Source organism: Falco biarmicus, chromosome 3, assembly GCF_023638135.1.
Source record: "Falco biarmicus isolate bFalBia1 chromosome 3, bFalBia1.pri, whole genome shotgun sequence".
Classification (NCBI taxonomy): domain Eukaryota; kingdom Metazoa; phylum Chordata; class Aves; order Falconiformes; family Falconidae; genus Falco; species Falco biarmicus.
This window is the reverse complement of record NC_079290.1, coordinates 46,645,696-46,660,856: the sequence shown is the minus strand read 5'-3', so window position 1 is coordinate 46,660,856 and position 15,161 is coordinate 46,645,696. Positions and strand designations below refer to the sequence as shown.

Here is a 15,161-nt window from a genome sequence, read left to right as displayed (position 1 = left end):
ACACAGGATCTATTCCTGCAAGGTAAACAAAGCACACTCTGTACGTATCTTAATTTTAAAACACAGACAACAAAAGACCCCAATAAAGCCCCAAACTCCCAAAACTGGAAAAGCAAGAATTCTTATAACTTGCTTGGTCACTAATTTGATTATAGTTGATCTCTAAAAAGTGGTCCATTTTGGTGGTACTTTATGTTACTGTGGTAACATTGGGTTACTAATTTAGAAACCCTTCAGGCTAGTTGTGAGAACATGAACATTGCACTAGTATACCAAAACACGAAAAGACTTATTGTCAAAGAAACTGCTACATGTTTAGGATGAGCCCTGTATAGATACATGTGGACTTCCCCCCCCCCCCCCACACACACAGTTTCTGTTAGGATTGATGTTGTTTATATTACCAAAAAAATCTGTGGCCAGAAACAAATTAATATTCAGTTTCCTTAAAGGTTGAACTGGTTTTCTTGTTACTATTTTTTTTTTTATTTCCTTCTTGGAATTGGATCTTTGGGGTCCCATAGTGAAAGCCATGGTAGGTACAAATGCTTAGTCCCCCACCTTATAGGAGGCTGTTGATAGGGTTATGTGCTTCCTGCTCCCAATACAGTCTGGACTGTATATCACTCTCCAAGTCCTGGACATTAACAGGTTCTGCATCACCTTATTTGTTTGTGATCACGGATTTTTTCCAATGGTACTGATTTATATCAGCTGCACTGATATTGGGAAGTTTTACTATCATTTTTTTTCTCTGCATATTTGGAAAAAAAGCTGGTGATTCAAATGTCATATTGAAATGCTACGTAACTAGTATTATACTTTTTCTCAATTAATAAGAAAAAAAAACCACTAAAGTTGCCAGCAGTAGGGAGGATTACATGCAAATGCCCATTTCCATGAAATGTCAATGTTTCTTACTACACGTATCATTTCCATTATTTCTTATGGTAAAAAAAATAAACTGCCTGTGATACTCCACTGTACAGGAAGTTACCCACGACAGAGAGTAATTTGTAGGCTCAACTCCTCGAACCTGTTCTTGTAACACCTTCTAAGACTTCTGTGAGCCCTGATTTCTTGCTGAAGTTGGTGAGGACTGTGGCTGTGGGGGACTAGCAAGGTGTGTGCGTGTCTGGGGTGCTGGTAAGGTTTGGCCTGTTATGTTAACGCCAGCCAGAAAAGTAAGTACTACATTGCCCCTCGCTCACTCCCCCCGCATCCCCCCCAGAGGGATGGGGAAGGGAATCAAAAAGAAATATGAAACTCGAGGGTTGACATAAGAACAATTTAATAATTAAAATATTAAAGGAGTAAAAAACCCCAAACCGTAATAATAACAACAGTAATAATCATTATAATGAGAAGGAGGAAGAAGGAGAGAGGGTTGAAACCCAAAGGGAAGGGAGAAAACCCAAGTGATGCATGGTACAACTGCTCCCACCCACTGACCGATGCCCAGCCAGTCCCCAGGCAGCGACCAGCAGCCCTCGGCCAGCCTCCCCCAGTTTATACACCGAGCATGATGTCCCATGGTATGGAATATCCCTTTGGCCAGTTGGGGCCAGCTGTCCTGGCTGTGTCCCCTCCCCATTTCTTGTGCCCCTCCAGCCCTCTGGCTGGAAGGGCCTGAGAAACTGAAAAGTCCTTGACTTTGCATAAACATTAACTAGTAATAACCAAAGACATCCATGTGTTATCAACACTATTCTCACACCAAATCCAAAACACAGCACTGCACCAGCTACTAAGAAGAAAATTAACTCTATACCAGCTGAAACCAGGACATGGCCTTTTCACCCGATCTCATCACGGGGGATTTTTGGTAACAATTCTTCACTCACAATAGAAAATGCCATATACTTTTCTGTTGTGTACCAATATATGTGTGCCCAACTGGATTTGTCACTTCTTTACCTAACTCAGTTATGCTAAGTAAAGCCAGCCTTAGTATGGAAAATAAGCAGTATTTATTAAATCTCATCTACAGTCTAACTGAAGATGACTTTTGTCAGAAAAGAAGTGACAAGAAGATTGGAATATCAAGAAATACAGTTAAAACAGAGTTGACTGAACAGTAACCTCCTTTGCAGAAGTATACTTAGCTGAATCTGCTTTGTAGTATTAGTATGCTGCTTGTTTCACGATAATTTCCTTAAATCCTTTTTTGAGGGTGGAGGTAGTTTTTAATCTAAGTTTTGAGCGGTACTGAATTGACAGATCTGGAAATCAACAGCTAGGATTAGATCATAACACCAGCTTGCCCACAATCTAGGCTGTTCTAGATTCTGAGCTTTTATTAACAAAACAAAACAAACAAACAAAAAAAAAGCATTTCCAGCTCTTCTGGTCATGAGGGTTACTGTTAAACCTGCAAGCAGAATACCACCTGAAGCAGTCATATCTTCATGTGTTTTTCTACTGCCCAGAGCCTGGAGACATTTCATCTACCATACAAGCTTAGAGGGTGTTGATTCTGAAGCAGAACAACTGCAGCCCGTGTCCGAAGGCTGTTCTACTCATCCTAACATGCAGCAAGTGTGCCTGTGTGAGTGCTGCTCTGCAAGCAGAGGGCAAAAAACCCCAAGCCCAAACAACATGATGCTGTGTTTGTGCCAGGAATTCAAGCTTTCCTATAACCACTAATGCTGTGCAGGTATGAACAGAAAAGGTGTAGCCAGCATTGTGAACAGGGCATGTCAGATGCAGATACTTACCTTAATTAAAAGAGTTAACATCAAAATTTGAAGAAAAATTGAACAAACTTCCAAGAAAGCATCCATGTTTTTCACAATTAAATGCATCCAGAATTGAGCCAGGCTCTAAATGGTGCTTCTTTTCCTTGTCCTCCCGTCCTTTTCTGGTGAGGATGTTGTTTTTGTCCTGGATCGGTTTTCTATCCTGATTTTGCTGCACCCCTATAACCAGTTGTACCAGTGCAGCTTGAGGGTTGTTTTGGAGGAGAGAGGAAGGTCCCACTGCCACGTGAGAGGTGGGCAGAGCCATGTTCCCGCTGGAGTACAGCTCCCTGCAGCCTTATTCAAGTGCAGAGGATGCCTGCAGCGACCTGTCCTTGTCACCATGCCTCTTTAGGCAGCCTGACCCTGCCCAGCCGTTTGATGTACAGCATCATAGTGACATGCTGCTGAGCCAAAATGACCTCATTTTAGATCAGAGAGGTAACAGATCAGTGTCGGAACAGTACCTCAGGAAGTTGGCCTCAGTCTAGGATGGGCTCCAGACCAGATCTCAGGAGGAGGTTGGGGCATGCACCCATGGGCTCCTTCCAGTGGCATTTTGGTGCTAGAGGTAGCGCAGAGAGGAGCTCTGGTGAGGGTGGCGATGGAGTGGGTAGGAGCCCAACCTCATCAGTATGGGTGAAATGCAGACCATGTCTTAATGGCCAAGTCTCCGTGCTCGATGGTGAGATGAGCCTCAGCTGTGGTGTTCTCCAGCTTGGCTATGCTCCGGCTTCCCCAGCAGCATGCCATCCCAGCCGGATACCGTGACACGGGGGAGCGCGTGGTGACACATGCTGCTGAGCCATCCTGGGTGTGTTTCAGTTGTCTACTGTTCCCTTCCCCCTGCAAAAGTAAATATCTAGAGTTTGAATTACATTACTTAGTAAGAACAACTTCATAATTCTACATACTTCACTCCTTACAACTCAGTAATAGCAGCAATGGCATTTGGGAACTGTTTAGAGATTTAAAAAAAAAATGTAATTCTATCTGGATTTACCTACCTAAAATGTATTCTGACAACAGTGATTCAGTTGAAGAACAGGTGTCGTGCCTGAACACCCTGTTTAGTTTTACCAGTTCGACCTCACTTTGCTACTAAATGCATTTTTTTATGTCTGAGAGGCTCTTCTCAACTGTGGTTGCTACAGGACCAGTACCCCAAGATTTTCTAAGCTTGAAATACCATTAGAGCAATTCTGGGAGTAGGTCTAATTGATTTTAGAGAGTTGGGGTGGGTGTTCTTTTTTCTTTTGTTATCGTGGTGGTTTAGGTGTGGGTTTTGTTGGTTGGGTGTTTTTTGGTGTGGGGTTTTTTTTTGGGGGGGGGGCAGGGGGTAGTGTGTGTGTTTGTTTGTTTTCCTCTAAATGTAGTATTTGTCTGCCTCCTAGTTGAGGAGGCGAATGCATAAAGACAAAGCCAAGGTCTGCCTCCAGCAGAAGAAACCACCCTCTGCAGAGCAGAATGTGAAAGCAGAGGCTGTTTTGTTTCTTTCCACACCCCAAACCCAAATGGCCGCTCACAGCCTCCTGATGCAGGCTTGCCTAAGGGCCAGTTTGTGAACTGCTGGTACAGGCAGCTCAGCCCTGTCCTGTCCCCGTCACTTCACTTGGAAGGAAGATTTGGGCACATCACCACCAGTGTGTTGGGGCTGTCCCTTTCCACAAAGGTGGGATGCTCTTACTCACAGCCAGCGTGCCAGTGTCCTGTTTGGCACTTAAGAACTGTTTTTATGCACTAGTGCAGTACAGACTGGTTGGATTTATAGAAGAATGATCTAGGCTCCTTTCCCAAGCGCGTAATTTGGATATTTTTGGGGGATTTGGATTATTTGGATAACTTATTGCATCTTTTCCTGCAAAGGCGGCATGCATCCTCCTTGCTCCAGTATGTATTTGTGTGTGGTTTATCCTAGCTTTCCTGAACATCTAAGAAGTTGTTACTGTGGTATTTTATGCACCCAGTGATGCTTCTTGTCGGGAGAGAGCTGGCTTGCAGGGCTGCTCATTCACAGTTGTTCTTTCCAGTGTCCCAAGCTTTTATTTACCTATGCATTAATGTTCACTATGCCTGGTGAAGCTAGGTTTTGCCGTTGGTGTCAGTGACGTAACTTGCCTGTTTTCTCACAGTCTAGTGAAGGAGTAGAGAACAGAGCTGGTGTTGTGACTGGAATTAACGTACCATGTGGTGCCTACATCACCTTTCTCTTGTATCATTGTCTACTGCAGAAAAATTCTTGGAAACCAGCTTTGTTTCCAAACCCAAGTCTTCAGTGCAAATTGTTTCTTTTTCTTCCCCAGGTTCCTGCATATTGCATGCAGAGGCACTGTTGCTTTTAGACTAGAAAATAAAAACAATAACTCCTTAGGTGCTAAAGATAACCTAACTGTAACTCTATAAAGAATTATTTTCTGCTGCTTCTTACTTTTTAAGCAGCAATGTTGTTTAGTATTTCCAGTAGGCTGGCATCTCTTGAAGTATGTTTTTCTCGAATGAGGTAGTATAATCTCTGATCTGTGAATCTGCTACTGGTGTTTTGTCCTCAGTTTGCCGCTTCCCATTGCTTTATTAAAGACGCTAGTCTAAGCTTATATAATTTTAATTCTGAGTTATTGGGATTTTTTTTCTTCAAAAAAGGTTATATTTCATTTGTGCCAGTATTTTAGGACTTTAAGTCAAAAATGCTTCAGCAAAAGTAATGTGTTGGGTAGTGTGATAAAACAGGATTTAACTGTTGCATCTCTCTTCAAAAGCTTTGTCCTGCTTTGTCTCTCCAAAAGATTTTAGTTCTTTCTAAATTAAACTGATGGTATGAAGGGGATTCAGGTGCTGTGCAAACCACATTTATATTAGGAAGAGCTGAGTATACAAGTCTGGACAAATATTTAAAGTTCAAAAGAATCTGAAGAGGTCAGGAACATAAAACAAAATGCAAAACTGTAATTAACTTTACAAGAGCTAATCCCAAATAAAACGATTGCATGTTATGGAGAGACTTCAAAAAGAATATCACCATAAAAAACTTCAGAATAACACTGAAAGTCTGAAATATGATGGGAGGGAGCCTTGCAGGTATTAGCCATGTAGAGATGCCGTTGTGAGCATACTGCAAGGGGGAGTAGCGGCTCTGAAGGTCTAATCCTGACCCCACTGAAGTTGGTGGAAGATCCCTATTGACGTTGGTTGACAATGCATCAAGTTCTGAGTTTCGCTTGTGTGAACACCTTGAATAGGCAGTCAGTTGCAGATGCTTTATCCTTTGGAGATCAACAATATTTGAAGGATTTCAGGAAAGAAAAGCACAAATGTGAGAAATTAAGGCAAAATAAAATTGAAATACAAATTTTCAGCATAAGTAATGTAACAAGAATCAGGGATTAACAGAGAAAAATAGAAGCATGATTTCTTTAATACTCATTTTGTAGATGCATAAACCTGTAAATGGTCTGCTATAGAAGTTGGGAAAAGTCTGTATCATTTGTGGTCTCTAGTACTAGATCTAACAAGCCATTGCCTAAGAGATGGTAGAGAATAATACTCATTTGGCAGGGTAACGGACTGGAGGAAAGATCAGCTCTCTTTCCTAATGCCTGTAATTCTTAATTGCTTATTAGCCTTTTATGTGTGTGAAAGTTATAAAACTGCCTGTCTCTGTGATTCCTCTGCAAATCTCTCATTGGAGAAAAAAATTGTATCCCATGAATGAACATTGCTATTTCTCTAGAAACCTATTAACTAAATTAGACAACATGAACTCTACTTATTAGGGATATCATTTTTCTGTTGTCTTGATATGGAGATACTAGTTTTTCTTCCATTTATATTTAGGTCTTTCATGTAACCTATCTCAATTTACATAACGTGGGATTTTTTTTCTCCCAAGTTGGATCTATTCTGATACATCTCCTTACTCTCTCTTCTAAAACTGAAAGTCATAGAATCATTTAGGTCAGAAAGTACTTTTAAGATCATCAAGTCCAACCATGAACCTAGCACTGCCATGTCCACCACCAAACCATGTCCCTCAGTGCCACATCAACACACCTTTTAGATACTTCTAGGACTCACCCACTTCCCTGGGCAGCCTGTCCCAATGCTTCACCACCCTTTCAGTGAAGAAGTTTTCCTTTTCCTAATATCCAATCTAAACCTCCCCTGGCAGAACTTGAGACGGTTTCCTCTTCTCCTATCACTTGTTACCTGGGAGAAGAGAGTGACACCCCACTCACTACAACCTCCTTCCAGGCAGCTGTAGAGAGCAATAAGGTCCCCCCTGAGCCTGTTTTTCTCCAGATTAAACACCCGCAGTTCCCTCAGCCGCTCCTCATAAGCCTTGTGCTCCAGCCCCTCCACCAGCTTCGCTGCCCGTCTCTGGACACGCTCCAGCCCCTCAATGTCCCTCCTGCAGTGAGGGGCCCAAACCTGAACACGGCATTCGAGGGGCGGCCTCACCAGTGCCCAGTGCAGGGGGACGGTCACTGCCCTGGTCCTGCTGGCCACATGGTTTCTGATCATCCTCTGGGTAAATATCTACTAATCGCTGGATTTATCCCAAACTCCTTAAAACAAAGTTTCTTCTCATGCTGTGACCCATTCAAATAATTTTTCTCCTCTGTGAATCATTTGCAATGGCCAATGACAAGCTTGGCTGCTTTAGGTGCCAGTGAATACTCAGTAGGTGTAGTTTCTCCAGTGATTCCTCTGTTCATCTTTGGCTAAGCCTACAGCCAGTGGGCAAAAATCCTCACAAGTCACCTTCTCTTAGGTTGCCCGTGATGCCTGAGCTTGAGGATGCCCATGAGGGAGAGACACAGCTTTGAACCAGTAGGAGAAGAATTATGGGGCAAACTAAAATACCTCATATTGCTATCCATTAAGCTTTTCCCCTCTGGGTTCATATGTAGTTGAATGGCACAGTCCTTTAGGAACCATTCTTCTGTAAAATCATGCTAGCTGCTGTGTTGCACTAAGCATATAATCCTAAATTTGAATTATTCTTTTTTTTTAAAAAAAAAAAAGAACTACAGGAGAAAAAAAACATATGTTGAGTCCAAGAACTAGAAAACAGTTTGAGTAGAAGTGGGTGCAGAGGAGCCGTCAGAGCTTGCCCTGCTGCATTGCTCTAGGATGGCTTCAGCCACCATGGGAGGCTGGGTGGTGGGGAGCCCCTGCCTCTGGGGAACAGCAGAGCCCTAAGGGATGAGAGTCGGGGCTTTCCCCCTTTCACCTTCCAGTAGCATCAGACCCGGCTATGTTTCTCACCTTCCTGTGACACGCAGTTACTTCCTCGAGGAGTTTTGCTCTCCCGGATATGGCTGGGTTGGCTCATTTGCAGAAAGGTGGGCAGGCTGCTGGTTTGCCAGCCTCGGTGCCTGAAGTGCCGTGTATAGCACTAGGGAGGCTTGGCCTCGGTGCCGGCTCCCCCTCAGTGGTCTGCCAGCACGGAGCTGAGGTGCAGCGCAGCAGCACGCAGCCTCCAGCAGAGATAACGCTTATCGTGTGTGCTGCTGGCTCAGCAATGCTTTTCCTCACGTGGTAACAATTTCTGCCTGCCATCAATCCCTACTTTGTGTACTGGTTCTGCAGACAGTGAACACGGCCGAAGGATGCGTGTTTGTGCAGTTTTAGTGCACCATCAGCCTCCAGTGGCAAACTTTGGGAAAGTTAATTCTTCTTTCCAGTCACTTTGGCCCTTTTTTGTCATATTTAGCATTAAATCTCTCTGGTGCTAACTTTGTTCTTTAAGTTGCACTGGGACTGTCATCTCGTTCGAGACGCAGGTCAGCAGGAAAACAGCCAAGTGTGGAAAAGCACGCCATCGCTGTTCCCCGGGATCAGAGTGGCAAGGGTGACCTAAATTTGAAATGCTCCCTACTCTGTGTCCAATCCAGCATCCTCGGGCTGCAGCCTGTCAGCTGCAGCGGCAGACCAAGATCTCTGCGGGTTTAATCTAATAAAATTTGGGGGTTGGAAATCTGTGACAAAATGGAGGGAAATAGCGAAAGCGAGAGAAAGGAATGCAGGAAAAGAAGTACTTGAGAAGCTTGACCAAAGCATAAGAACTTGCATTTTGGTTGTATGCTGGGGTGTGTTTCGGCATTTTGATTTGTTTGTTTTCCAGAGCAGGCATGAAATTGCTATATTTGTGTATATGAACAATAACAACAGGTTAGAAATGCAACATTAGCGCTTTTTTGGGTAGAAAGAGAAATCAAGACCTGCCTAAAGGCAAAACATTTCCAAGGTGGGTGGTTTTTTTTTTTCTTTCTTTCTTTGGAAAACCTCATTTTTTGTTGTGTGTGTTTGGCTGTTGCCCACACTGGGGCTGGAGGACATCTTTGTAATCTGCAAAAATTGATTCAGCAGGTGGCCAACTGTGCGCGGTGCTTCCTCCAGGTCTTGGCTGCCACAGTTTGCACAAGCACATGTGTTTGAGGTGTGGGAGTACAAGTTATAGGAGCACCTGGCAGCAGCCCCTGCACATGCCAGTTGTGATGCTTGCTTACAGACAAATACAGCCAGGGAGGTTTTCCTGAGGAACAGTAAGACACAGCTTGTAGAAGCATGCTTTGTTTTTGCTTCTGCTCTTAAAAGCAGCGATGTTTTGGTTTACTTCCATGCCACAAAAGTATTCCTGACTTCTTCTTTCCTGACCCCCAGCCATGGCACCAGCACCCCAGGGAAGGGATCCTGTTATTCTCTCTTGGACAAGGGACAAACCCTGGGTCAGTGGTGATGACCCAGGAATGTTTTTTACAAGGTCCATCTAACAATGAGAAAAAATGTTTTGCTTTTTTTGGGTAGAGGTTTTGAACAGAACTGAGGGTTTCGGGTGGGTTCTGCCCCCCATTCCTTCTTTTCCTTGATTATGAGACGTTTCTGGATGGTTGTGTCTGTTGAACAGTCCAGAGGAAAACAGCAGCATTCCTGCAGGGGCTTGCAAGAATTTATACTGGATTTTGCTGACACCTATTTTTATATCAGAGATGGCAAAAACATACTGACGTATCTAGTCTATCTGCTTGGGAATAAAATTCATTTCCATATGCATCCAGCCTTGCAGTGGATTTAATAAGTTGGGTTACTTGTGCTCATCTGCACATCTCCCTTTCTCTGGAGCTGATCGAGAAAAGGTCTTGAAAAAGAAGGTTTTTTGGGGAATTGAGTTTTGATTTGTATCACAGAGAAAAACTGAAGTGTCTCACAAAATTTGATGTCTAGATTTTAAATCCTATAGCTTTAGTTGGTCTAGGAATGTTTTGTTCTGGTCTTTCCAAATCCTAGTAATCTGTGGGGATATTGATCCTCTGTTATTTTTATTCTTTGGTATCTTAATCTAGGAACTAAGTAACTTCTTGAATAAATGGTCTCACTGTCTGTCTCTGGCAGTATTTCTGACTTTTGTCACTTATCTCCCCCTGCCATGAGGTAAATTCTGCTTACTCTTTAGAAAATATTTTACGTTATAAACAATGATATTTTCCTTAGGAACTTCATCCTTTGCAAGGAATTGGAAAGTATGCTGGGGAGGAAAGCAGTGATTTTTCTGGAGTTCAGGGTGTAATATATAAATAAATAAATGGTATAAACACACACCACACACATCTGTAATGTAAAAAACCCGTACTTTAACTGATCTCTTTTCAAGTCTTAAGTTTACAGAAATTTTCACTAGCAGACTGGTATATATTTATTATCCAGTGCATGCATGGATAAAGGAAAAAGGTAGTCTGCTACTTTGATGTAATTTGGTGCTTCGTTGTGAAAATGGTACATACATATATATTTAGCAGTTTGGTGGGTTTTTCCCCCCTGAGTTATCGTGCTTCTGTATCCTTAAAGAGAAATGCGCATAGGTCTTGCACATAACACTGACATGGATTTCTTCAGAAATACCAGTAGTTGTTCACCTTTGGGCACTGCGGAAAATAGGTATAAGTTCATACTTGTTAAATTTTATGTTGATCTACTAAGAAGAAAATGGACAGATTTTCCCAAAGACCATGCCCAAAAACCAGAATACTGTATGTTTTTGCTGAAATCTTGGACCTAATACAGAAATCTAAGAGAAACTAGAAGGAATAGAAAAGCATACACAGTTGCCCATTTCGAATTTCATATCATTACTGCCCAAATTTATGTTTTGGACAGAGTTTTCTTATTGTTTTTTGCCTCCCATACATTTTAAAATATGAAACTTACAAACCTGATTTTTTTTGATGTACCTACTCATTCCTGGTTTATCTTATCCCCTTCGCTTTTATCCACATATTTTAATCCAGAACTCATAATGATATTCACGCTTTAAAAAAGGCGCACAAAATGAGTGATCTAATGAACGGTTTGTCACTTTTAATTTCATAACAGCTATAAGATAAATAAAATAATAAAATCATTACAGCACAAGGGCAGGCAGTTTTATACAAAAAGCGGTTACCCGAAAGAGTACAGCTAAAAAAGAAGGGAAGTGCTGACTTTCGTAATTCACTGAAGTTTGACACTTTTAAGGTTTGTATTATAACAGCACCTCATAGGCTATAGATGGGGCTGTTTCAAGTTCTGTTGTAAATCTGACTTTACAAGGCTTTAAAGTTCTGCAGGCTAGTAAAAATCACTCTGGGATTGTACGTGTGAAATAAAAAATTTGGTGGTTTTAATATATTTTAATGCTCAGGGGATTTTGTCATCTTAGATATTTTTTTACCAAAATTTCATTGTTCTTGTATTTTGGAATAAATCTTAAAGCTTACCTCGTGTCTGAGGGAGGTGGGGGGGGTGGTGGAAAAAGAGAGAACCCAGAAATACAAGACTCACATCTGCACAGTAAAGTTTGAAGTGTCAACATGAGCTTTTGGCACTGGAGAAAAGGGCATAAATATTTACCATGAAACATAGCGTAATAATAACTGATAACATTGTCACATGGTTAGAGCACAAGCCTCCCCATGAGTTACAAAGGATAAGCTGTAAGCCCCAGAAAGTTAGCTTTTCTGGAAACCTGCCCCTCTGCACCGCACGGCTCTTCTTGTTGGAAAAGTCTGGGGTTAAGCTGAAGAGGAAATTGTCTGACCTGAAATTTTGAGGGTTTGTGTAGTTTTTGCATACAATTGTTTGAATGATTCACCTGCTTGGCAACATAAAATGGAAATGCAAACAGTTAGGAAGTATGATTAAAAATACACTTCTTGATTCCAAATAAGCAGCGGTGGGTAATACGACAGGTTAGCCGTTGGCGTGCTGCACTTTGCCATTTAAGGGATCTCTATGCAAGGCTGCGCAGGGCTGCTGTCACAGTCTCCTTGGAATCTCTGCTCCCCTCACTTTGTAGCGGTGATGCAAGACTACTGAAAAGTTTGGCTCAGGAACACTGTATTAAAATTACCCTCAATCCCCATGCTACTTGGTAATTTACGCTGGTTATGTTCACTACTAGAGTAGTTGTTTCTGACTCCATTGCCTAATCTGAAAAGAGCGAGAGATTGTGTGCGAGGGTGACAGCCAGCCCACCTGTGACCTGCCAGCAGGGCTTTCAGTGGCCTCCTCTTGGGGAAGGAAATAGTTTTGAGTGATAAACATAAGGGTGGGAGCGATCCTGGAGCAAAGACCTGCACATTTCTCTCTGCCATTCTCCTTCCCCTCTTTCTGTGGGCTTGAAGTCGCATTAGTTTCCTTTACTGAGGTATAATAAGCTTTCCAGAGGGTCAGGGGTTGGTGACGGTAGCATGCTGTCCTCCTTTACCAGGTCCTGGTTCCTGAGCATCTCTGACATTGCTGTTCCTGGACATTCCCATGCATAGGGCACGTTGCACGGCATTTGCTTGCTGTTGGGCGAAGAAAAGAGAATCGGGGTTGTCTCTGCCCACCTCACAAACCACACCGTGCAGACCCGAGGGAGTCACAGCAGTCACAAAACCTGTGGCAGATGACATACATCCTGGGCAACAGCACACTTGTTCTGAGTTTGTATGTAAATCCTTGGCTGGGAGGGATGCTGTGCCTAGGCAGTGCTTGTTTGGGCCAGCAGAGATAACTGGGCTTGCGTGGCACAGGTGTGCAAGGGACCTGCCAGGAGAAGAAGGGGAAATAAGTGTAGGATATAAGCAGCTCCTAGGATAGCATGTCCCTGTCACCTTGGTCCCTGGCAAGGTGGCCAACTGCCAGCTCATCCTGTCTGGCTCCCGTGCAGCCTTAAGCGAGGTTTAAGATGCGCTGGCTGTTTGTCTAATATTGTTCTGTGTAAGCAATTGCAGAAACTTGTGTAAGCATTCAAATAGGGTAAAAAGTAAGTGTTTTTTTTAAGATTTTTAGGTGTTGCCTACATTCTGGATATTTAACAAGCTATGGTCCACAACTTTCCTCACAGGCAAGAAAATAGCTTTTCTTGCAATTAGATGCTTGTTTCAAGGGGCAGAGACATTTGTCTGTAAAACTTAGTCCCCTTCAAGTATTCTCTTTGGGGAAAAAAAGCAATGCTTTTTATTAGTATTATTTTTACTATAGCCAGATCTACACTTGAACACTTTTGCATGCTGTATTGTTTACTCATGTTCTCTAACTGGAGCTTAAAACTGCCAGCCAGCTAGGGACTTGTTTCCCTAGCTCTTGTCCATGAGGAATTACTGGGGAAGAAGGGAAGTTTCCCCAAGAAGTAAGGCAAGGACAGGAGCTCCCGTGGGCACACCAGGGCTCCTAGAGGAAGGGAATTAAGGTATATAAAGTTTGATTATATGAATGTTCTATTGGCCTCAGTTTACATGCTTTAAATTCATGTACTGAAGTCATGTTCTGTCAGGCAGGAGAGCTGTTCAGTTGCCTGATATTGGGAGAGTGCATGGCAGCAAAATCCTTTCATAATAATGATACCCAGTTGGAGTATGTCTGGTTGCATGTTAGAAACATTAAACATAGGAGGTTTTGTTTTAGAAAGTATAAAATAACATGCCTTCAGGCAGCTGTGCAGCTTTGGCGTGAGGAAGACTGTGGAGGGCAGTTTCACAGTTGTAATACAAAAAAATGCATGCTCATTTTGACCCTCCTGTGTTTCACTTCAGAATACAGAAGCTGCGCTCTATGCAGTTTCTGTTCCTGGTAATGGTTTGGTTAAGGGGCAGAAACACGGACAAGTTTGAACACAGAGTGGTTGTTTGCTTTGTTTTTAACGTGCATCGGTATCAGCAGTGCGCAGTGAATTGGCAGCACAGCCAGCCCTGTGATAAGAATGAGTGTCTGGGCAGTAGAGCCTCCCTGTGCTCCAACTTGAAATCTTCTGGATATTTCCTGCTCTGAATGGGATTGAACGTAGCTGGGGGGGTATGTTATTACATATAGTGAGAAAACATCTGAGTGATTTTTCTTCTTGAGAGGTGCTGTTCGGATTTGATGGGGGAGGAGGGGAACTTGAAACTTCTGTGTCAACATTGTGATGCTGAGTGCCTGCTTGCGGGTACTGTCTCTGCTCGTGTTGTGGAGGTCACCAAATAAAGCCAGGTTTAGGCATATATGTTTTTAACGACTTAGAACTCTTTGGGGGTGGCTTTGAGTACTTGTTTACTACCAGATCAGAAAATAGGAGTAGTCTTAATAAACTATTTGAGACATGTTTGTTGAGGTTTTAGAAGCACAGCAACGAGGGTTGCTTTTGCATTGTGTAGAAAGTGAGTTCTTCCTTGCAGATCTGCTTATTTTTACTTTTGAATGTGTGTGGATTTAACTGAAGAACATGTGTTCACACAGTTGTGCTATTTAAATTAACGTGGGGTGACTCGGTGTGTATTCAGTGCCGTCATCCCACAGCGACTGCGACAGAACATTTTGTTGTCTGAAGACAATGCTAATAACGGTAGCATTAAAACAGCATTGTAATTTCACAAGACAGTCTTCCGTTCCCAGAACTGCGAAGTGACTGAGGGATTTGCCGTTGTCAGACGGGGGAGCAGGAGCTGACCTGCGGTGCGAGCAGCACCCTCCGCTTCGGCTGGGCTGGGCTGCCCTGCCTCCCTCCGCTCCCGCCTCCCGGCTGCTGCGCCGGGGTTTGTCACGGCAGCCGACACCTTTGCAAAGCAAGCGCTCGAGCGTTCAGCTGTGCTGGGAGCTGTCGGAACACAGCCCCTTGCCAGGGCAGTCCTACGCTAAGCTGCTTTTGTCTAACGGGTGAGCCACCCACCAGCAGCCTGGACAGCCGAAATGGGTGGGAGGGCACGTGCTGCATCTGGCAGCCCCTTACCTATTGCTGCTCCGGTGCTTGGCCCCACCAGGTATGCTGTTTGCCGAAGGAGAACAGCTTATGAGTTTAGTGCTTTGCAATTGATACATTGTGGATGCTATAGCATTCCCATAATGTATAAAACAGCGATTCAGAACTGAAGCATTTTACAGTAGTCATGCTTTCCTTTACCTTGGTGCTTTACTTTAGCTTTGGTG

At 43.2% G+C, this 15,161-nt stretch overlaps 1 protein-coding gene across 11 annotated transcripts in view; it reads left to right on the top strand.

Annotated features, from left to right (window-relative positions):
- Positions 1-15,161, top strand: part of FAM110B (family with sequence similarity 110 member B) — a 116,086-nt gene that overhangs the window by 72,096 nt on the left and 28,829 nt on the right. For 4 of the 11 annotated variants that reach the window (XM_056331168.1, XM_056331169.1, XM_056331167.1 and 1 more), the window contains one exon: positions 2,430-2,656. The exons of the other annotated variants lie outside the window; for them this stretch is intronic. The gene's annotated coding sequence lies outside the window, so the exon portion shown is untranslated. The remainder of the gene's footprint in view (positions 1-2,429; positions 2,657-15,161) is intronic. 11 annotated transcript variants of the gene reach the window in all.